The sequence below is a fragment of the Pinus tabuliformis genome, chromosome Q (assembly GCF_031772625.1).
Source record: "Pinus tabuliformis cultivar Carrire ecotype Pingquan chromosome Q, CPIR1, whole genome shotgun sequence".
NCBI classification, from domain to species: domain Eukaryota; kingdom Viridiplantae; phylum Streptophyta; class Pinopsida; order Pinales; family Pinaceae; genus Pinus; species Pinus tabuliformis.
The window spans coordinates 1,217,460,227-1,217,485,533 of record NC_142296.1 but is presented as its reverse complement, the minus strand read 5'-3'; the positions used below and the strand labels follow the sequence as shown (position 1 = coordinate 1,217,485,533).

Below are 25,307 nucleotides of genomic sequence, written 5' to 3'. Positions count from 1 at the left end.
AATATAAATTTTTAATTTTTTTCCATAATATTTTTAAATTAATTTTAACAGAAATCTAGTAAATATTTGTTTAATTTTAATTTGAATTTTTTAATATAAAATAATATTAAATTCATTTAAAATATACATATATTTTTAAATTAAAATAATAATAATAAATATCTAATTATATGATAGAAAAAAATAAATATTTAAATAAATGACACTAAAAATTCCTTTGGAGAAAGCTAAAAGTAATCAAGTGTAAGACCACATCATACACATCGTTATAGTATTACAAAGAAACAATTTACATGAAAACTGGGTGAGATTTTCATTCTCATGAAAACCAACTCTTCGGGTAATAACCAGATAAATTTGATTAAAATGTCTTATAATTTTTTTTTTTCCATGATAAATTAGTTACCTATATAAACTTGTTGGAATAATATGGAAGATGCTCAAAATATGGCATACTTTTTTTTCTTAACCGTAATGAATTGGTCTCTGGTTACAAACTTATCGGAATAATCTGGAAAATGCTCAAAATGCGTTACAGTTTTTTTTTTCTTTAACTATGATGAATTGGTCACTGGCTTTTTTAACTATGATGAATTGGTCGCTGGTTGAAAACTTGCTAGAATAATTCCCTTTTTTAAGTATGATGAATTGGTCACTGGTTTTTTAACTATGATGGATTGGTCACTGGTTTTTTAACTATGATGGATTGGTCATTGATTAGAAACTTGTTAGAATAATCTGAAAAATGCTCAAAATGCGCTCTAGTTTTCTTTTTAAGCAAAATGAATGGGTCACTTGTTAGAAACTGGTTGGAGTAGTCTGGAAAATGCCCTCTAGGCTAACGGACATTTTTTAAGTTGATGTAGGAAAAACATAAGGCCGTAAGTAGTACCCACGTCCTCTTCGAAGACAGACAGACAGCTTCCTTAATTCTTGTAGCCATGACCTGATCACAAGAAGGAGGAGCTCCTGCTGCCCATTATATCCTCGAAACATTATTGGTGCTACTTTTTCTGCAATTGTTAAGTTTGGCGATGATCGTTTGCAAGCAGCTCTGCAATTTTCTTTACACCTACTGGTGGAAGCCATGCACCATCACGAAGATCATGGAAAGGCAAGGAATCAGCGGCCCGCCGCCTCTTTTTGTGAGTGGAAATCTGTGTGACATGACTAAACACAGAGAGTGCGAAGCCGCCAATGACATTGAGCCTATCAGTCACGACATTGTGGAAAGACTCTTGCCCCGCTATGTGCAATGGACAAATGATTATGGTATGTCAATTTTGACACTGCTAGGCTAGAATATTTTCATAAACTTTTGCCATTACTAGTTCTGCAACGACTTAGAAATTTTCTCAAGCTTCTGTTGCATAATGCAAGATATTGCGTGCAGGCTTGAACTAATTAGCTTAGGTTCGAATTTCAGGTTTAACGTGATGAACTGTTAATTTTAGTGCCACACATTAGTATTAGACCCATTCTTGGAGGAATATAAAACTTGAAACGTAATAGAGAAATATAAAATTTGAAGCGTAATTTTTAGACCTCTTTATGGTAAATTAGCATGAGCAGTCACACAGAATATAAGAGGTTTAGTGTAGGTTTTCATCGAACATTCTGTATATCTATTTTAGTTAATAAATAAATACAAGTTTTTAATTGTAATTTTCTTTACAATTATGAATAAAGGGACTACAGGAATTCATTAAAAGATGCGTTGGACCCACACGGACCCACACTAGGAGAACTGTGCGTAGTCTGGAAGATTGGAGACAGGAAGAGAAAAGAGGTTAAACATGCAAATTGGAGAACATGAGATGGATGAAGTAATTCTGGATTTTGATCGGATGTGAACGTTCTGCCGAAGTAGACATAGGAGTGCATGGGGAGGCCTACACTACAATGGTCTCCTATTCAGCTGTGAATGGCGAACTAGCAAAAGATAATACCCATGGGATGATTGCAGGGAATTACTGTGGATGTTGAGGGAGTGAGTGCGCTAGCAAACTTTGAAGTGATAGAGATTGGTGATGACAACAATCCCTACCCCGCGCTCTTAGGAATTGATTGGGTCAGTGACATGAATGGGGTGATTAATCTGGAGAAGTGCAAGATGAATTTTGAGAAGAAGTCTCTGCGCATAGTTATACCCTTAGACCCTGCTCAGGGATCACACTACACCGAGCCGGTGCACAAATATGAAAGCAATGACGATTTGGACTGCATCTACAAGATAACTGCATGAGAGCAAGACTGGTAAATCCCACTGCAGATAGGCGAATCTCATGGGAGTGCGAAAGCTCATGTACGTCAGATTTTGATGAGGAGATAAAGCGATGGAAGAATCGGCTACACGAAGTAACCACGCTAAACTGTAATATGATCACAAGATCGTTGCACTGCATATCGATGGAAGTAAGGGATCTACCTACTTATGATGAGTTAAGTGAGGTAAATACTTTCCTAGATAAGTTTGAAAGGGAGGTGCCGGAAAAGCAATGTTTCCAGGCCTTAAATTGGGTACTGTGCACTATGCTCACGAGGTGGTGTGGTACGCACAAAGGGACCTTTGAGGACTGGCACGTATGTAGAGGAATGATGCGCATGTAGTTTGAGGAGCCTAAAGTGCAATTGACAGATAAATGCAATAGGCAGGATAAACTGCACGCACATCTAGCCACATGGATGCTGACATATGGAAAACAACCTACGCGGATGCACATGAAATTTGCGTTGAGAGATAAAATCAATAGGCATGTGTTGGTGGGGCAATTACACAAAGAGCTCCTCAAGTTGGAATGACAAAATGTGGAGAGAACGATCACACAAAAGGTTATCTATGCGGAAGCATTTAACAAGGTATGCGAAGCACTGAACAAGGTATGTAGTGCATAGCAAAGTGATTGGGACGTGGACCTACCTACAATATTATGGGCTTATAGGATGACATGCAAGAAACTGACAGGACATACACCTTTCTAGTTGGTCTATGGAGTGGAAGTTGCAATGCCGATAGAATACATCGTGCCTTGTCTGTGCATAGTAGCGCCCACAGGTATGACAGACCGCGAAGCCCTAGAGGAGAGCCTCGTGTAGTTGGACGAACTCGAGGAAGAATGATTTTTCACCGGCTTTCATCAAAAGGTACAAAAGCAACGTGAAAATGCCTAGAACGATCGACATATTAAGTTACGCACCTTCAAGGTGAACGATTTGGTGTTACTATATGATAGTAAGTTTGATAAATTCCCAGGAAAATTTGGAATGCGTTGGCTGGAACTGTGTGTTATTAAAGAGGTCACAAACGGAGGCACGATGCAGTTGGTAAAGTTAAATGGAGAACCTTTCCCAGGAAGAGTGAATGGTAGTCGATTGAAGCCATACATAGGTGACCCGGCTATCTGACTAGCCGACCGAAGCACAGTCTTAGCATTCCAGGTAGCTGAAAGGAGGCACAGGACTATAAATAGATGAAGGGAAGGCAGGAGCAGATACAAGGAAGAAGTTCAGATTTCACGGTCTCTGAACAACGCGTCCAAGGGGTACAACATGCAACTGCTCAATGCGCTGCCAATTTTGCAGCAGTTCAGGCAGAGTTGGGAAGTCTCTGTGTGAAGATCTTCGCACCGACAGAGTGACTCGAGGGCGAGTCACAATGTTTGTGTTGGGGGCCTGTTGGGCGTGGGATCCCCCAAGGGAAGTTTTGAGGCTTAAAGCCAAGATTTTGACTAAACCCGATGTAAAGACTATGTGTTTTGTGGGCACGGAGCGCGAGATTGTAAATGAGTAATAGGGTTGTCTGTAGGGAAAATTTTAAGGATGGAAAATTATCTTTAAGTTTAAAAACATTGGCGAATCTCATTAGTCCCTAATATGCAAAATATAAAATGTTAATTGATGTATTTGTAAAATTATTCAAATTTATACTTATTTTATATATACTCTTTATATAATGTTAGCAATTTTTAATGTAAAAGAATTTTATATTGTAAAATTTGGGCAAATTATTTTTATAAAAAATGGAAATTGGCAAACCATTTCTTTTAAAATCATGGAAAACTAGCCAACCTACGAATATTAACCCCTAAAATTTTCCATGGTTGTCTGCTCTCATTTTTGTAATGTAATGTTGGCTTTAAAGATCTACCCATGGTCCGCGGACCATGAGATTGTATAAATAGAGTGATGCTCTAAGTTGTAAATCAACAAAGAGAAGGAATCAATTGAGAAAGTAATAGATGGAGAATTGAGTCTTATCTAAGTGTAGAGTCAAGTCTTGGGTCATAGAGTAGGAGAAGGCTCTGCAACTGAGTGCGCAAAGGCCTAGTAGTATGTAGCTGAGTGCACGGATCCCTGCAGCTGAGTGCACATGGCGAGTATCATTTCTGTGTATCTTTTTCCTGTTTTGTGCATTGAATATATTGGGTATAAATTTCAATTTCACTGTTTATATGCTGTACAAACTTATATGATTGTGTTGACTAAGTGAATATAAGATAAATTATATGTTTACACAAAGTTAACTAACAATTATAAGAAGATAAGTAAGATACGTAGTGTAATTTGGGGAAATAGCGCAGAACGCTGCCCTAGCAGTGCAAAAGCACCTCAGCCCCTAGTTAGGGCTACACGAGGGCGATTATAATAGATCACGAAGGCCTTGTAGGTTAGGATAGTGCATGAAGTGACCTGCACGAAGGTATTCATAGTTGGACTAAATCGACCCCTCAGACATCTCAAGGGTGCGGAAACTTGGTTGCAGCATCCCCCCATATTGCTTCAAGTGAGACCTCAGTCCGCGCTCTGGGGTTGTTGCTGAAAGGGGCAGTAAATAGGGATTTGTTTGGATAATTATGTCTTAACTTGGGTCATCCCCCCTCAAGCCAACAGGGAGAGACAGGGTGTTGTCTTAACCATCATCTATCAAGTCCGTAGAGGGATGCAATCTCTGGAGGTGAAATTTTTTTAAGTTTTGCACAAAATGGGTTTGCACCTCAAGAGATTTGATCCCTATTAGCTCCTACTAAATCTGTAGTTAAGATGGATCTATACTAGTTTACCAGGACAAAACAATAAACAAGTGCTTGAGCTACCAACTCACACAATATAGCAACGAAAGAAAACTTTAACAATAAATGAGAAGAGACTCTATCCTCCAATCTTGTGACCACAATTAAGGATGGAAAGTAAAATATGACAAGTGACAACATCATTTTACATGTGGAAAATTGACATGATGGGAAATCATTTAAAATCTCCCCTACACCAACCTCACATGATTCCCTCTTCTCCCACACTTGTCTTAATACTCATAGCAACCTATACAAATGATGCAAATGATGAACTAGATGTTCCAAATCCATACCACATCCAAAAATTTGAACTCGTACAAATAAGGTTGTCTTCATGCCTACTTTTTCTATAGTTATGGGGAATAAGTAGTTAATTTACCCTCAAATTAGTTGGAGTGCTCAATTTTCTTGGCCTTTCATTCCATGTTTTACTTTATCCTCACTCCAATTCTTGTGGAGAGGGTGGAAATGGGGTTCCTTCCCTATTGAACCCTAATCCCAAGCTTTCTACTCAATCTTATATTAGTAGGAAATGTATTGGATTGTAAATATTTAGCATTCAATTACAAGGAGTTAACCCACATCATCCTTTTAGTGGATATGGAAAAACATTCCAAGAAGGACCAAAAGAACACTTTATCCAATTTTGTAGAAAAAGTTGTTGACCTAAAAGAAAAAATGAGTTAACTATAGATTTAGCAAGCATAATCGGCAATAAATTTGGCCACCACCATGGAAATTCTCATTAGCCAAAGGAAACAAATAACTCATAGGAAAAAATCAATGCATTCGGGAACCAAATTGAAGAATTGAAAATATCAGGATAGTCAGATCTTCACTCTGGAACGTCTTCACCTCTCTGAGTGAGGCCTTATCCTTCTTCTCTACTTAATTTAAATGTAAAACCTTGGTGTGTACTGCACAACCCCTCTTGCTATTTGTCTTATGCAAATTAAAACTTATCAAATTTTAGGAGTTTTCTATATAATATATACATTCAGAAAAAATAAATATGATATACTTAGGCTAATGAATTGCATAAAATTTGAGTCCTTATCCTCGCTGGGAAAAAATAACTAAATAATAAAATTTTAACATAATCTAGATTCTACATAGATTTGTATTAATATCAAATTCTCAACTATATTATTAAGAAAAAGAAAAAAACAATTTCAGTGTAGGCTTAAAAAATATGCTCTGGGAAAATGTAACATGCTAATTATTCTTAATTCATTTTTAAGTTAACTACTATATTCTTAATAAAATAATAATATTATGATGGGACAATGTAATACTTGTCTTCTTAAATCATTTTTTAAGATGTATTATATTTGATAAAAATAATTTTGAATGGAAAATGGCTGCAAAGTAATTATTCTTAATTTAATATCAAATTATTTATTAATAATAAAGAAGAATAATTTAATTAATTATTATTTATAAAATTGAAAATACTCTACATTACTTTTTTACTACTAAATAAATTTAAACTAAATAAAAATAAACAATTAAAAAATACAAATATTAATTATATAAATATTTTGAGAATAGATATTTCCACTTTTAACTATATTATTTATAGTTATAATGTGTAAAGAAGAGTCAATATCTGAAGAAGAAAAGAAAAATTTTAAATAGAAATTTATGTTGTAGTTTATTATTATAAGTTTTGGAGTTTTTTTGACTAAAACCTCATATAATAATTTTTAGTCAAAACTTCATTTTTTTAATTCAAATTTTTTAATACATATATGAAGTTCTTTAAGACACTTCAATTGTGTAAAATCATTACTCAAATTTTTAGATAAATTAGAAAAAGAAATATATCAAAAAAACTTTAAAAGATATAACAAATAAACTCTTATAAAATTTATTTATTTAAATTAAAATAACATTTTCACAAATTTATCTCATGGAACTCCAAATACATGACAAGACTCCAAAATAATAATTCTTTATGAAGAGCGTGAGGAGGGTGAAGTAATTAGACAACCAGGCTCTAACACCTTTGTGCCACGAGAGTCACTAATTCGTCGGGATAACAATTAATGCATTGTGATATGGCTTCAAATGAAATCCTTTATGCTCGAATGGATGTTAGTCGCATCAAATTTAGTGTGCAATGAGGGTGTGTTAAGGTATGGAGCTATTATTAATGGCATTTCTAGTTCTAAGGTTGACAATTTAAGTTATACGTCTAAGGTTCACAATTTAAGTTATACGTCTAACATAAGAATGTTTTTATTTTCAATGTGGATATGTATTGGAGGAAAAATAATTATGGCGGGCAGTTTGGTACCTTTCAATTTTTTAGTGTTTTTTCTTATTTTGTTATTAGCACAAGCTAAACAAAAGGACCAAGCCCTCCTTTCTTGTTCTTTCTATTTTCTTTCATTCATATCTAGGTATGTCTTTCTTATGCTTGTGAGTCAGTAAGTTGCAAGGGGACTTTGATGGTGTCATACATTCAGTGAACTTGTACACTCCCTTACCACTCAGTGATAGGGCATGCTATGCTTTAGGTATATAGTATAATTCTATCCTAACTATATCTCATTTCTTGTTGGACATTGTTCTATATTTCTATATTCCTTGGAGCTCTTTACTTCTTAGGGTACTCTAGTTTCCATCCCCGACACTTTATCGATTACTTGGTCAACCGTAGTGTCTTTCTTATAGGGATACCTATTTTATAAAAATCGAGCTCTCCCTATTAATTTCTCACATTTCCTGTTTCATAATTCCATTTCCAACTTGCATATGAAGAAGAGAGAAGCGTAGCCACTAGCAATGTAAGGACAAAAAAGAACCCTCCCATGGAAGGGGATGATATTCACCCAAGTAATTTCTATTTCGCTCCTCATGTGTTATTTCATTATTTTGATTAATAAAAACATTGTATTTATATTGAGTTCAATATGTAGTGCTTAATATTCTTTTTCAATTCCTATCTTTCAATTGCATGGTTTTCCACTATCACTTTTATGCTGATTTGAAGACAATTGTTGAGCATTGAGGGTTTTTTTGGAGTTCATTTTGCACTTTCTTTGTTGTTAATATGTTTAGTCACCAATAGTAAGAAATATTGATTGAGAGGTTATGGGGATCCTTGTTGCATACAAATGTCTTGCTTAAGTCAGGATCCATTGGTTTGTGAAACCAGAGGTTTTGGGTTCGGTCCCTAGTGGAGTCACCATTTGTTAGGAGAGAAATTTTGGATAAGTGTACTAGAAACTCACTTTTTAATTTTGGGGACTAAACAACCTAACAACAGAGAAAGTGTCAACATGAACTCCAAGAGAAACTTGAAATACTTAACAAATATCTTCAGATTTGCATGAAAATGTTCATAGAAATATATGCAATGAAGATGGAAAAGCCAAAAAATAAATATTAAGAACTGCATAAATTGAACCATAATGTTTTATTAATCAAAATAATTGAAATTACACCTGAGGAGTGAAAAAGAAATGACTTGATTCAATATCGTCCCCTTCTGTGGGAGGGTTCTTTGATGTCTCTTACACTGCTAGTGGTTGCTTCTCTCTCGTCTATGTATGCAAATGGGAAATGGAATTATGAATGAGATATATGGGTGAACTCAAGTTGGAGAGCTCAATTATTGTAAGATCAAAATGAAAATGATGATAACTTTTATATGTAAAAGGTGAGAGCAAAACCTCTCTACTTATAACAAAATGCTAGATTAAACTAGATATAGTCAAATAACAAACTATTTGGTTGACAAGATCAAGATCTAACTATTATGATTATTTTATTATTTTTGGGAGAGGAAAAAATTAGAGAAATAGTCAATAATCATTATTTAATTAATTAACTAAATAAATAATGTTTAATTGAGTTAATTAAAAAAATGGTGAAATAATTAATAAATAAAAATGTTTTATTAATTATTTCTAGGTGGTATCATCAAAGTAAGTTAGAAATAATTATTAATAATGATTTAATAATTATTTAGTAGGAGAAAAGTGAAATTATTAAAGAATAGTAAATAAATAATGATTTATTTAATTATTCTGGTAGAAATGCCAAAATTGAGTAAAAATAAAATTAAATATTTTTACATAGGTGGGTAAATATATGAAAATGAAATTAATAGAATAATTTTCTAGGTTATTTTCATTGCCTAAATTAAATTGAAATCATTTAAGGGAAAGTGATTCACTAAATGATTTCTTATTGTGCAAATGGATTTTAAAGTGTAAAACCCATACTACATTATGTGTTTTGATAATCTTAATGGGTGAACATATGCAATACATGGAGGTAACCATTCTACATGGCATAAAGCCACTTCCACTAGGCAACACTGATCACTTTTTTGGTGATAACAATATGGATGACCTTCTCCTTTATGTGGAGGAGCTACATCTTCTCTACCATATAATGGGTGAACATATGCAATACGTGGAGGCAACCATTCTACATGGCATCAATCCACTTCCAGTAGGCAACACTGAACACCATGTACCAGGTAGTTAGTTTCACCGTCTTTTATATAGATATGATTTAAGTGGCAACCATAGTTAGTTTCAATGTCTTTTACAAATATGATTTAGGTGGCAACAATATTTTTAGCTTGTCTTTTATAAATATGATTTAGGTGGCAACCATATTTTTAGCTTATAATTAGCTTAGTTTCATGTGATACCAATCACATTCTCTCCTAGATTGTTTACTAGAGACATTAGCTCTATTATGCATAAAATACAAATTTTGCAAAACTATGTTAGATGCTTAATTATTGTTTATGTTTTGATTTTTAGAGTGACAAATAAAGGCAATTTGAGAAATTGATAATCAAATTTAGTGTTATAAAAAAAAGAAAAGTACGACTAATGTATTAATTACAAAAATATCTAATAAGAATTTAAAATGAAAATTTAATTTTTTGATTAAGATAAATATATAATTATCAAAAGGAAATCTGAGATGAAGCGTATTCACTTTATTAAAAAAACATGTCATCACCAAATCACTAATTATAAGAGTGCTAACTGTAAATATCCAGATAACTTTTAACTGTATATTATTTTTTTATTTAAAAGATATTTATAAATTGTTTAATTAATAAAATCTTATTAATTAAGTAAAGTAAAATCACATTTGAGAAATTTTTGGTTAAGTGTGGTTCATCATCAAAACCATTAATACTAATAAATTATGATAATAATAAAAAATTACTGTTATTAAGAAATCATAAAATTAAATAATATATTTTTCTTGATTTAATATTGCCTTGGCTTGAGTCGAGCTCATGCCCTGGCTGATAGGTATAATGAGTACACTCTATTCGTTATTCAACATGAAATTGATGATATCGATCAAGAGGTGTAGATGAATGAGATAATCTTTCTAATTTAAAGGTTATGACATCAGTTTCAAATTGGGTCCCATATTTAAGCACTGCTAGAAGTTGCCAAAATCAATATGTGTTAAATCAATATGTATTTAAACACTGATAGAAATTGCCAAAATCAATACCTCCATAGACGTCAATTTACACATCAAGAATCTTTCATGGATGAGCACGAAATAAATGGAGCCAACGTTGAGCACCTTGCATCGTGCAACTTCCACCCAGCATCCTTGAACACCTTGCACCGAGCAACTAGTTACACCCAGTAATGTAGTTTCTTGTATCTTTTAATTTCTTATAATGTGATGCCAATTACGTTCTTGCCTAGTTTTTACAGTAGAAACATCAGCGATATTATACATATCAGGTAAATTTTGCAAAACCTATGTTTTACCCTCAATTGTTGCTTACAATCTGATTTTCAAACTAATAGAATAAAGCAATCCGAGATACTTACAGACAACTTCCAGAAAGCTTCCTTAAATCTTGTAGCCATGACTCGATCACAAGAAGGAGGAGCTCCTGCTTTTCATTATATCGTCGAAATATTATGTTTTACAATCTGATTTTCAAACTAATAGAATAAAGAAATCCGAGATACTTACAGACAGCTTCCTTAAATCTTGTAGCCATGACTCGATCACAAGAAGGAGCCCCTGCTGCTCATTATATCGTCGAAACATTATTGGTGCTACTTTTTCTGCAATTGTTAAGTTTGGCGATGATCGTTTGGAAGCAGCTCTGCAATTTTCTTTACACCTACTGGTGGAAGCCACGCAGCATCAAGAAGATCATGGAAAGGCAAAGAATCAGAGGCCCGCTCCCTCTTTTTATGAGTGGAAATCTGTGTGACATGACTAAACTCAGAGAGTGCGAGGCCGCGAATGACATGGAGCCTATCAGTCACGAGATTGTGGAAAGACTCTTGCCCCACTATGTGCAATGGACATTGTGGAAAGACTCTTGCCAGAATTTATTCAGAAACTTTTGCCATTACTGGTTCTGCAACGACTTAGAAATTTTCTGAAGCTTCTGTTGCATGATGCAAAATAATGCGTGCAGGCGACTGGATGAGTAACTTGAACTAATAAGCTGAGGTTCGAATTTCAGGTTTAACGTGATGAACTGTTAATATTAGTGCCATACATTAGTATTAGACCCAGTCTTGGAGGAATATAAAACTTGAAACGTAATAGAGAAATATAAAATTAGAAATGTAATTTTTGGACCTCTTTACGGTAAATTAGCATGAGCAGTCACAGAGAATATAAGAGCTTTAGCGTAGGTTTTCATCGAACTTTCTGTATATCTATTTTAGTTAGTAAATAAATACAACCTTTTAATTGTAATTTTCTTTACAATTATGAATAAAGGCAGATTTATCAGTTCCCGTTTTTATCATTAATTTAATTTAATTTTAAATTTAAAACACTAGTTAGATTATTTGCAAATAGATTTTAAACTTAAAAAAATTAATATTACTTTTCCAAAATTTGATATATATATATTGGAAAATTTGATATATATATATATATAATAGAAAGAAAAACACTTCTAATATTCATATTATCAAAACCCCCTGCATAGACATATAGTCATAATTGTCCACCATTAAATATTTTTTATTATCACATGTAACAAAGTCAAAACTATTTAAAAAAAAAGCATTTTGATTCAACAAATATAAGTAAATTTATATGGTAATTTAAATCATGTGTTCAGCAGTAAACCATCTTATAAGATAGCCTTATTTTAATTTATTGTTTTAACAGGAACCTAGTCAATTTTGAAGGTTGCACCGCAACATCAAAACTTTTATTACATATATTCAATTGAAATAAAGGAAGATGAAATCTTTCTAATTTTCTTAAAAAATTTATAATTTTAAAAAATACTTAGATGAAAGAAATTTAAGATGATTTTTATATTAATATAAATTTATAACCATTAGTTTATTTTTAATATAGATTAATTATATTTAATAAGAGTTTCTATTTCAAAATTAAATTGTTAGAAGACACAGTTTTTATTAATATATTTTTGAAAATTTTGAAATATTTTAGTAAATATTCCCTAATATTAAAGAGCTAACAAATTTGATAGAAATTTTAGGAAGAAATTTTTGAAAATTTAGATTATAATTGTCAAGATTTTGAATGCAGAAAAGTTTTTGATGATGTTAAATCAATTTCCACTATAAAATTACTATTAAACATTCTAGCATTGAGAACATTATAATTTTTGGAAAAAAAATTATACAAGAAATCTACTATCCAGGCGAATCTGTAGACAAAGCCGATATTAAATAAACAATATTTTATATAGGAAACGTAGTCCCCCAAAATCACTGTAGAACATGCCAGAGAAATGAAATATTCCAATTTCATGTTGGTTAACCACAATTTCAGTTACTGCGCTAGTATAGTAAATAAACATGATCATGCCACAGGAAAATGAATGAAGCATTCCAATTTAGTGTTTGCCAACCACAAGTTTGACTGCACTAATATAGTAAGTAAACATGATCCTATTATAAGTGGGGCAAATTCATTATAATATCGTGTGTACAGGCCGGCGCTCCTTATTCTGGTGGGGCAATGAACCTCGGTTGTCGATTACAGAGCCAGAGCTAATCAAAGAACTTCTCTCTGCAAAGAACGTCCTCTCCTATGGAAAATCCCAGTTGCAGCAAAAGGGTGTGAAGTATTTCATCGGCAAAGGCCTGTTGATGGCGAATGGATAAACCAACGGCGTGTCACAGCTCCTGCTTTCAACTACGAGAATCTCAAGGTACTGGACATTGCAATTCCATGCACGTTATGAATATTAACAAACAAATTTAGACATGACAAAAGATCGATGGAGGAAAAATGCGAAAGTTGGGCTATATCTGAAAAATCATAAACCAAAAAACCAAGAAAAAGAGATTCTTGAAACAGCTATCCGAGATTTATTTAACTGGGAGTTATTAAATTTCAAGAGAATATAAAGCTGGAAGTGTTTCTTTTTCCATGATTCTTTATCTGTAGGGCAGTTTATTTGACGAAAATAATATTGTGCAGGGACAAGTGCCATACATGATCGAAAGTACAAAACGTATGACAAATGAGTGGAAGAGAAGTCTGGAGCAGGGGGCCGGAGCTCCGGAGATTGAGGTGAGCGAGCAATTATAGCGAAGACGGAATTTAGGAGCAGCTACGAAAAGGGAAAAGTAGTTTTTGAGAAGCCGGGTCTCTTGCAGAACCTAGCATCTCGTGCTGGTCGTTACTCTCGGTTTCCCGGTAGCAGGTAAATCTGAAATTTACTGCCTACATGATTTGGGTATATGATAAAATAATAGAATGAGAGAAGAAATGCTGCAAGCTTCATGTAAATTATAATTGATCTGCAGCAATTTCACCAAGAACAATTGTTTATATCATATGAACGAAATTAATATTAATGTGACTGAGTTTGAGTTTTCTGAATATTTTGGAAGTTATATTATATTATATTCATGAAACCTTCAGAATATTGCAAAATCTATAATTAAATTAATCATAAATTTATATCAACGTACTAGGGAGGTGAGTTCTGAGATGCAATATCTCCTCCAGTATATATATAATATATATATATAATATATATATACAGAGAGCGTTCCCTTAGATACGATATAACTTGGGACGAGACATATATTTTAAGATTAACGTATCTTAAATTGGGACCAATACAATTAGTTACAATGACAATGAAGAGCAGGGCGTTGGGTCAAATCTTTCCACACCACTGCCTCGAGGAATATTTAAGAGGGGGTGGCAGCGTCTACTCCACATGCATGTTTATGTAAAGATTAAAGGTAGCATGAAGCGGGATGATAGTTGTGTTAACTTGCTTCTATAAGGTGTATGAAGGATTTGATTTAGTGAAGTAGCACTCCAGAACTCATAGATGGGGTTTATGTAAAGATTAAAGGTAGCATGAAGCGGGATGATAGTTGTGTTAACTTGCTTCTATAAGGTGTATGGAGGATTTGATTTAGTGAAGTAGCACTCCAGAACTCAAAGATGGGGTTGTGGAAAGGGAATGTTTCCGTGGAATTTCTATGTAAATTTTTTTATCTAGTTGGTATAGTGTTGTTTTTTTTTCCTTGCTTGTCTTTGGCTTTGGCTCAATTACATGGAAGTTGGGTCATAATAGGGCTCTAGGTGTCTCACTGTCATGTTGAGGGGTGTGTTTTTACATAAGTTTCTCTAGTTAGAGAACCTCAAGGGGTGGAGTGCATTCGATTTCTTCCTCATGGGCATGAAGGGGACCACGTTTGTCAATATGGGGTAATTTTGGTTTATGTGGGCCTAAGTAGGGTAGCGAGACAACGGATTTCAGGGAGATGAGAGTGGACATGGAGAGTATGCACAACCATTGCTCCAGAATGTTGGTAGGGGTAGGGTTCTTCGATCGAAAAATGGTGGGTGTCTACACTAGCTGTGCGATTCATAAGAACTGGCATCTCAACCACCGCTCTGAGACACATAATTCTAGTGACCTAGATTTGCTTTCTTAATTTATGCAAACCTATGGCCTTGATATGTGATTTCTTCTGCTTTGGTCAATCAATTTGGTGGATGGGTGTCATCTTGGACTTATTGGGTGCAGGAAAGCTATGGTTTTTTTTGTAGCTACCTTGCATAAGGCAATTATCTAGTCTTTTTTCTTCTGTTTTAAAAATTCTAGGAGGCAGATTGGTTGTTGTGGTATGGATCATAATAATCTAGAATGGTTTTGGGACCATGGGTTTGGTTTTATTTGAAAATTTTGGTTTTGTATCTTGTTAATAGGGGAGTATTCTTTCCTCTTGTCATCTCCTCTTTAGTTTAGGCCTTGCATTCCAATGTTTGTTTTTGTCAATTTCTTTTACACCGCTTGCTCCAGCTCTTTCATCTACTATATTTATATGTTTTCTTTTCTTAGTAAGGGTTCTAGGCAAGTGACTCTTTTGTGCGACATGCCAAGATAAAATATGCACAGTCGTAGCCCTAGTGATAAGGTCTCTCATGAAGGCACTTTTTATTTTGTTGTGCCTCCTATAATTCGTAAAGAGATTCATAATTTGGAGTCCCCGCCATGGAGTGCCAAAAGTTTCTCGACACATATCTTGGAAGAGGTCTCTTACTGGTTTTTTGACCCTAGCAATAATAGAAAAGGAAGGGAACAATACTTCAACAACGTATCTCTGTACTAGCAAATGAAGACTCTACTTGCTCGGTTCTTGAAAAAAAAACAAAAAAAAATGATAAAACATATTTTCCTCAAAAAAAATAAAAAAAATATAAAACAAGCTCAGAAAAACCAACATATCTATTCGTAAAGACTCATGTTAGATTTGCTCATTTGAAATGTTTGCAGCGTGAATCAACCCCTCACTTCCTCCAAAACCCACTGCCAAAGACTCAATACCTATTACATCTTTTGATTCTTGATGGGCTGCAATATCTAGTAGTTTCTTGGTACTAAATCCGTTAGTTTTATTAGGTTTTCTATGTCTCGGACTATTTTGGTTAAGAATAAATGCGTGAGTTTCATCAACTTTATCCAGCACTTGGATTTATATAAAATATTTTATAAATAACATATTAATTACAGATTTATTATAACCCCTTGCGAGACCAATCACATTTTATTTTTATTTATTTAATGAAATTTATTCTAATTCCATATTTTAAAGTTTCAAATAAATTTGCACATAATTAACAATATTGTTTTGTATGGGCAGATTTGGTGTGAATCGACAAGTGATGGACCTGAAAAAGGATGTAGAGGAATCTCTGCAACAAGTGGTAGAGGCCCGGCGACGCGCAACGACTATGGGGAGGAGTTGCTCATACGGGCATGATCTGCTGGGATTGTTGCTCGCGGGAGGAGAGAAGGGGTCGACGCAGTTGACAATGCAAGAGTTGATGGAGCAATGCAAGACCTTCTTCTTTGCAGGTCAGGACACCATGTGTGCTCTACTTACATGGACAACCATGTTGCTGGCGCTCCATCCGGATTGGCAGCAACGAGCCCGCGACGAAGTCCTCAGAGTCTGCAATGGCACTTCACTTCATTTCAATGCTCTTCAAAATCTAGAAATAGTAAGATATATATTGTTGTTTTGCTATATCGGTATATAACTTTTCTTATTTGTTTATTAATAAAGCCCAAATATATAAATATTTGGAATTAAAAAAATTCTCAAAACATATATATACTTTATTGTAAATCAGATTAATATATTGTAAAAACAAGAACCTGATCCATTTAGATATAGGATGACCGTAAGTACTCATATTAATTATAATCAACATTTAAGAACAAAATACATTTACTTTTATTTTATTTTAATATAGATTAATTTAAAATTAACTATATTATTATTATCCATTTTTTTGTTAAATATAATTTTATGGCATATTGATTAAGATGAATGAATATGAATGAATATTTAGCTCTAGTAAAGGTTGATTAAGATGAATGGATATTTAACTTTAGTAAAGATTGACTAATATGAATGGAGTTTATTTGAGAATACAGTTTTTTCACTCTTATGGCAATATCATTTATTAAGTATTCATTTTTATTTTTCTATAATCTATTTTTTTTCTTTTATTATGCTTGATTTTTTCTTTATATAGATCATATTTTCATTCTTAGTTGAAGTTAATCTAACTTGCTAAATACTTTATTATATAGAGTACTTTTAACTTTTATAGGCATAATAACTAAAATCTTCATAGTAAATTACATGTCCACTATGATTTAGAATTTACTATTTATAACTTAAAAAAAAATCATATTAAGATATCTAGAAATCATTTTTTCCTCTAAGTTAACATATGGGTTAAAGATCTAGTTGCATCTTTTCCTCCAATTAATGTGTTGAAGTTGATATAGTTTACTAAATACTTTATTATACTAAATATTTTTAGCTTTTATATTCATAACAATGAAAATCTTTTTAGATGGTCTAGGATTTATCATCCCTATTTCTTGAAAAATCCAAATTAGAATTTATGGGAATCATTTCTTCATCTACCTTGTAATATCTTGTGAGACCTCCTTTCATCTACCATGTAATATAAGACGATTGCATTCTTTTATCCTATTTTGGATCTCCTCTTTATCTACCTTGTTGATAATATGAAATCTAAACACCTTTTTACCTTATTCTCAAAATCCTCAACCTTTCTAAAAACAATCTACATTTATTATTATTATTAATATTTCAACAATATTCTTCAAAATTTTCAAATTTACATTACATATGATCTTCCCTACCTTAATCTTCTTTTTATTCTACTTATAAATACATTAACCCTAATCCACTACATTATTATTAATATTACGTTATATGAAGTCTAACCCATTAAACCTCAAGTAAACTCATGCAACTCATACCAAAGTAACAATACTCTATTATTAATATTACTTTATATAAATTCTAACCCATTAAACCTCAAGTAAACTCATGCAACTCATACCAAAGTAACAACCAATTAAGCCAATTGTTAACTTTGAACATTTTGTAGGGGATTTTTTCTGATAAAATCCCAAAAAACAAAAATTCAAACACACAGAGGCAATGCTCTGTTTCCTTTGCTCCAGGATCTTTTTGTGCACAGGGAAGCTTAATTTTTTTTTACTGAGAACAGAGTATTACACCACCACAAAAAGATTTCTATTGATTACAACAAAATGTCTGATACATATTCATCCTCTTTGCTGAGAGGGATTCACCAAAAACAACATTCATCCAACAAAAATAAATTCTGTCTCCTCCTGAGAATTTACTGTGCTGGGTAATATTCTCATTTACATTCACTGCTGTGAAATCATATTACTTACTGGTGTAAAAACCTTCTTTTACATACTGCTGTAATTTTTTTTTACAAATGCTTACAAAACAAATGCGCTCCTCTGTTCTTCGTGGATAGCACTGCTGTGCATAAACTTCAGTTTCGTTTCATTACATCAGAGAAAAATTACCCACGCCCCTGTTCTTGTTTTTCTACACACTGTTGTGTGTTTCCTTGCTAATACAATGAACAACTCCCGAGCATATGTGTTTTTTGCTCGTTATCAAAAAAAACTTAATGCTAAAAACATTCTATACTACCGTGGGTTTTTACAATACATATGGTCAACGCATTAAAAAAAAACTTACATATTGTACATATGCCATACCAAAAATTACGTAACGTGCATATGTGCCCATACCTCCGATATATAAAAACATTAAAATTTAAAACACTTACCAATACTCCTACGGGCATATTTAATTCATTAAATTATTTTACCAGCGGTCAACGAAACTTGAATTTTACTCCACGCAAAAACTTTAATGTTGGTTTGTATGCAGCTTTACACAATCAACGGACGAGAATGCTGGAGACAATCGAACAGCGGACAGAGATATCGGGAGCCACTTTAATGTTGAACTTTACCTCCCGAAATGTTGCGTATGCTGACGTATGGGGTGGGACGCGTGCCCAAATTTTATTGCATCGGGCTCAAATATACGGAAACCACTTTCATGCAAAAGTGGTCCGATATCCCTCAAGGTGGTTTGTGGTCTTGCTGCGCGGTTTGGGCGTTGGTACGGCTGCGTTGAAATTACATATTCAACACTCCCCTTTAATTTCAACTGCTGGGCATTCAGTCATACCCAGACACTTCCTCAAAAATTCAAAGCTTTTCTGATCCAGTGGCTTTGTCAAGATGTCTGCAACCTGTTCCTGAGTCGTGCAATGTTCTAAGACAATTTCTCCATTATTCACCAATTCTTTGATGTAGTGAAACCTTGTATCAATGTGTTTCGTTCTCTTATGAAACACTGAATTCTTTGACAATGCAATAGCTAAGCTATTGTCACAAAAGATCACTGTCGCTTTTGCCTGCTCTTGGCCTAAGCTCCTCAACATTCTTCTCATCCACACTGCTTGACATGCTACTACTGTAGCTGCCACATATTCAGCCTCTGCTGTAGACAATGCTACAATGGACTGCTTCTTAGAAGCCCATGAAATGGCTCCTGAACCCATATGAAAAACATAACCGGAAGTGCTTTTCCGATCATCTACACTTCCAGCCCAATCACTATCAGTGTAACCAACCAAATCTCAATGTTCTGAGACATTATATAAAATTCCAAACATTTTGGTACCTTTGACATACCTCAAAATTCTCTTTGCTGCCTGCCAATGTGCCTCCTTTGGCCTCTCCATGAATCTGAAAATTAAACTAACAGCATACATAATGTCAGGCCTAGTTGTTGTTAAATACATAAGGCTGCCAACAATACTTTTGTACAAACTAGGATCAAAATCCTTGCTGCTGTCCTCTCTGCTAAGTTTTAATCCCATTACTGTGGGAGTGATTGCTGCCTTGCATTCTTGCATGTTAAATCTGCCCAACACTTGATTTACATATCTAGTTTGTGAGATAAAAATTCCTTTTTCATTTTGATCTACTTCTATGCCTAAGATGTATCTCAAGAAACCCATGTCAGTCATTTCAAATTCCTCTTTCATGACTGATTTAAAATTCTTAATGAGCTGATCATCATTACCTATGAAAATAACATCATCAACATATAAGACAACAATCAGAATTTTACCATCTTTTTCTTTGATGTAGACGGTGGGTTCTCCCTCACACTTGTCGAATTCATTATCCAATAGATATGAATCTATTCTGCTGTACCACGCTCTTGGCGCTTGCTTCAGCCCATAAAGAGCCTTCTTCAATTTGCACACTTTGTGCTCTTCACCTTTCTTCTCATAGCCGAGAGGCTGTTCAATGTACACCTCTTCTTTTAACACTCTATTTAGGAATGTTGACTTCACGTCCATTTGGTAGACTTTCCATTTGTTTTGTGCTGTTATGGACAACACTGCTCTCACGGTTTCCATTCTTGCAACCGTTGCGAAAGTCTCCTCATAATCTCTTCCATACTGCTGCTTGTACCCTTTGATAACCAGCCTTGCCTTGTGTCTTTCTATTTTACCTTCAGCATTGCTCTTAGTCTTGTAAACCCATTTGACTCCAATGACTTCTTTGTCTTTTGGTAGCTCAACCAAATCCCATGTTTTGTTTCTCTCTATGGCATTCATCTCCTCATCCATAGCTTCTATCCATTTCCTATCTTTAATTGCATCTTAGAAATGAATAGGATCATCAACATGACAATACAAGGCAAATAAGGAATTCATTCCTTCATCATAAATATCACTTAGATTTCTAAATTTCTTACCTCTTTCATTTGGTGTGCAAGTGCTTGAAGATGCACTTGAATTTCCTCCTTGTGGTGTGCTTGGAGAAGCACTCTCATTTATCCCCAATGGTGTCCCTTGCTGTCCTTGTGTTGGCGATGCTGTTTGGGGATGCATTTCAGCCACCTCCTCATCATCTTCATCATGAGACAAACAGTTTTTAACATTAACTGTCTTCTCTATGCTTCCATCCCAAGCTTCCTCTTCAATGAATTGAACATCTCTGCTGACAAAAAATTTCTTGGTAGATGGGATATACAACCTGTAAGCTTTGGATTCCTCACTGTATCCAATGAAGATACATTTCTCCCCTTTACTGTCCAACTTCCTCCTTAGCTGATCTGGAATGTGTGCATAGGCCACACATCCAAAAACTTTCAAGTGGGTGACACCTTGCTTTCTCCCACTCCATGCTTCTTCCGGCACTTTGTTCAACACTGCTTTTGTAGGACACCTGTTCAAAATATACGCTGCACAATTTACAACTTCAGCCCAATAATCATTTGGCAAATGCTTTGCCTTCAGCATGCTCCTCGCCATATCCATGATGGTCCTGTTCTTCCTTTCAGCAACTCCATTTTGCTGTGGGGTATACCTTGCTGTAAACTGTTTGTAAATTCCATTTTGTCTGCAAAATCTTAGGAATTCCTTGGAGATATACTCACCTCCTCTATCAGTTCTCAAAACTTTAATATGCAGCCCGCTTTGGTTTTCCACAAGTGCTTTGAAATTTCTAAATTTTTCAAACACTTCACTTTTGTTTTTAAGGAAGTATACCCAAGTTTTTCTTGTAAAGTTATCAATGAATGTTAGAAAATATTGGCTGCCAGCTAATGATGGAGCTTGCATTGGTCCACATAAATCTGAGTGGATGATTTCTAAGGGTGCCTTTGCCCTTATGCTCTTCCCTGATGGAAAACTTTCTCTGTGTTGTTTTCCCAAAATGCAACCTTCACAAAGGCTGTCTGGTTTCTCTATCAATGGTAGTCCTCTTACCATTCCTTTCCTACTCAACAAGTTTAGACCTCCAAAGTTGAGATGTCCAAATCTCAAGTGCCACAACCAATTTTCATCCTTTGGCACGCTTTGGAAAGCCTCTTGGGTAACTGCTGCAATTTCATTTTTGTTTTTCAAATCTGCCTTGATCTTGAGAGGGAACATCATGTTCCTTGTCATTTTTACTTCAGCAATGCATCGTTTGCTGGGTGCTATATCCATGATGGTGCATACATCATTTTTAAAGAAAACATTGTACCCCTTATGGACAAGCTGTCCAACACTCAAGAGGTTACATCTCATTCCAGGGACATAGTAGACATCTGCTATGGTTTTCCTTTCTCCTTGCTTTGTAAATATTTTTACCTCTCCTTTTCCCATAACAGAAATTTTGCTATCAGTTCCTAGTGTGACTTCTGATTTCATATTTTTATCTAGGGCAGAAAACAGGGCTAAGTTTCCTGTCATATGGTTGCTGCAACCTGAGTCTAAAAACCATATGTCTTCACTGTTTGTTTCAGCCATGTTACAAGCTAACAACACATTATTTTGGCTACTGTTTTCTCTAGTGACATTTGCATTTTGTCTATCACTCATATCATGCTGCTTCTTCCTACATTCACTTGTATAGTGCCCAAATTTTTTACAATAATAGCATTGGAGATTGGATTTTTCATACCTTTGTCCTTGAGCATGATGTTGTCCTCTTTGTTGGTTGCTGCCTTGACCTTGGTTCTGATTTGGATTGCTGCCTCTTCCTTGAGCATTTGCTGGGCTATTCCTTCCACCTCTGTTTTGACTTCTACCTCTTCCTCTTTTGTTTCCTCTGCCTTGACCTCTTCCTCTTCCAAAAGACATCTGGGTCTTGAAGGCTTGCTCTAGAGATGAGTTTTCATTTCTACTCAACCTCTGCTCATGTGTTATCAGTGATGCATGAAGCTCATCAACTGAAAAATTTGAGAGATCCTTTGTCTCCTCTATGGTGGTGACAATCGCATCAAACTTTGAGGGTAAGACCCTCAATATTTTCTCCACAATCCTCCTTTCTTAAATGGTTTCTCCATGAGTCCTCATCTGTGTGATCAATCCAATCACATGTGTGAAGAATGAGTCAATATTATCTGACTCCTTCATGCTCAGATTCTCAAAATCTTTTCTCAGCAATTGTAGTTTTGCTGTCTTCACTCTCTCCATGCCTTGGTAGGCTGTCTTGAGGGTTTGCCATGCTTCATTTGCTGTCTTAGCTGCTGCTAACCTTGGAAACACACTCTGGTCTACTGCTAGATACAACAACATACAGGCTTTTGAATCCTTCTTCCTATTGCTCTTCAGGAGATCTCTCTCTCCCTGAATTAATGCATTGAACTCATTTTCATCTGCTGGTTCTTCAAAACCATCTTCAACTATTTCCCATAAATCTTGAGAGGCAAACAGGGCTGTCATGGTTATTGACCAGTAGCCATAGTTCTTCCCATTAAACTGTGGGAGCTGGGTATTAAACATACCCATACCAGTGCTTGTGCTAGCCATTCCTTGCATCCTTAGTTATGCTTCAATTTCTTGACTGTGTATTTTAAAACAACTGACTGCTTCTTCAGCAACACATAAAAAAACTTTGTGAAATACCTGAGTATTTTCTTGACTGAGCCTTCACTCTGCTGGAGAAGATTTACCGCTGCAACAAAAGACTCCTCCTTTCAGCTTCTTTGTCACCTTCAAAGAGCCTAAACCTGCTCTGATACCACTGTTGGGGATTTTTTCTGATAAAATCCCAAAAAACAAAAATTCAAACACACAGAGGCAATGCTCTGTTTCCTTTGCTCCAGGATCTTTTTGTGCACAGGGAAGCTTAAAATTTTTTTACTGAGAACAGAGTATTACACCACCACAAAAAGATTTCTATTGATTACAACAAAATGTCTGATACATATTCATCCTCTTTGCTGAGAGGGATTCACCAAAAACAACATTCATCCAATAAAAATAAACTCTGTCTCCTCCTGAGAATTTACTGTGCTGGGTAAAATTCTCATTTACATTCACTGTTGTGAAATCATATTACTTACTAGTGTAAAAACCTTCTTTTACATACTGCTGTAAAAAAAATTTACACATGCTTACAAAACAAATGCGCTCCTCTGTTCTTCGTGGATAGCACTGCTGTGCATAAACTTCAGTTTCGTTTCATTACATCAGAGAAAAATTACCCACGCCCCTGTTCTTGTTTTTCTACACACTGCTGTGTGTTTCCTTGCTAATACAATGAACATTGTTTTTCTACACACTGCTGTGTGTTTCCTTGCTAATACAATGAACAACTACCGAGCATATGTGTTTTTTGCTCGTTATCAAAAAAAAATTAATGCTAAAAACATTCTATACTACCGTGGGTTTCTACAATACATATGGTCAACGCATTTAAAAAAAACTTACATATTGTACATATGTCATACCAAAAATTACGTAATGTGCATATGTGCCCATACCTCCGATATATAAAAACATTAAAATTTAAAACACTTATCAATACTCCTATGGGCATATTTAATTCATTAAATTATTTTACTAGCAGTCAACGAAACTTGAATTTTACTCCACGCAAAAACTTTAATGTTGGTTTGTATGCAGCTTTACACAATCAACGGACGAGAATGTTGGAGACAATCGAACGGTGCACAGAGATATCAGGAGCCACTTTAATGTTGAACTTTACCTCCCGAAATGTTGCGTATGCTGACGTATGGGGTGGGACGTGTGCCCAAATTTTATTGCATCGGGCTCAAATATACGGAAACCACTTTCTTGCAAAAGCGGTCCGATGTCCCTCAAGGTGGTTTGTGGTTTTGCTCTGCGGTTTGGGCGTTGGTACGGCTGCGTTGAAATTACATATTCAACACATCTAACCATTATAACTTATTCCCCCTCCTTTTAGGCAGCTCCACACGGGTAACGGGTAGTCGACCTATTGCAACGAAAAAACATAGCAGCTAAATGATTATAATATATTTTTGTTATTAGTATGATGACTTTTTAATTGACTTTGAACGCATTAATATTTTTAATATATTCGATATTAACCTGAAACAATGAATTTTTTTAACGCAGATGGAAATGATACTGAAAGAATCCTTGCGACTGTATACACCAGGGAACTTATTTGCCAAGGACGCATTCACGGATATGAAACTGGGCGATCTCTTTATACCCAAGGGACTATCCGTATGGATTACCACACTGGCCATTCATCACGACAAGAACATATGGGGTGAAGATGCCAACGAGTTCAATCCACAGCGTTTTGCTCAGGGGACTGCAAAGGCGTGCAAGAATAATCCTATGGGCTTCATACCATTTTCGCTGGGCCCTCGCAAGTGCGTAGCACAGACCTTTGCCATCATGGAAGCCAAAATAGTGATGGCCATGATCATCACCACTTTCGCGTTTGATTTGTCTCCTTCCTATCGCCATGCCCCCATTTCTGTTCTCACGCTCAAGCCCCGCCATGGCCTCCAAATCATACTCGGCCGCGCCAACATTCACTCACCTTCAACTATATCAGTGACTGATTGA

The 25,307-nt window shown here is 34.9% G+C and overlaps 1 pseudogene; it reads left to right on the top strand.

The window, feature by feature from the left end:
* Nucleotides 1–786: 786 nt before the first annotated feature.
* Nucleotides 787–25,307, top strand: LOC149224161 (cytokinin hydroxylase-like; annotated as a pseudogene).